We start from the raw sequence: 224 nt of genomic DNA, 5'->3' as shown, positions 1-224 counted from the left end.
CCAATCTGGATGGAGATCAGTGGACACCCCTGGGATCTAATCCAGGGCTCCTGCGTGTAAACCCTATACTTAGCCCACTGAGCCATCTATCCGCTCACCCATCCATCTTCTTCTTGTCCGCTTCTTCCCTTTCGGAGTCGCGGGGGTGCCGGAGCCTAACCCGGCTACTGATGGGCGAAGGCGGGGTTCACCCTGGACAGGTCGCCAGTCTGTCTCAGGGCCTC

General features: G+C 59.4%; 1 protein-coding gene across 1 annotated transcript in view; it reads left to right on the top strand.

Moving 5' to 3' along the window:
• Window positions 1–224, top strand: part of disp2 (dispatched homolog 2 (Drosophila)) — a 19303-nt gene that overhangs the window by 13265 nt on the left and 5814 nt on the right. The gene's annotated exons all lie outside the window — the stretch shown is intronic.

The sequence above is a fragment of the Oryzias melastigma genome, linkage group LG22, assembly GCF_002922805.2.
Source record: "Oryzias melastigma strain HK-1 linkage group LG22, ASM292280v2, whole genome shotgun sequence".
Classification (NCBI taxonomy): domain Eukaryota; kingdom Metazoa; phylum Chordata; class Actinopteri; order Beloniformes; family Adrianichthyidae; genus Oryzias; species Oryzias melastigma.
This window is presented reverse-complemented; position numbering and strand designations above follow the sequence as displayed.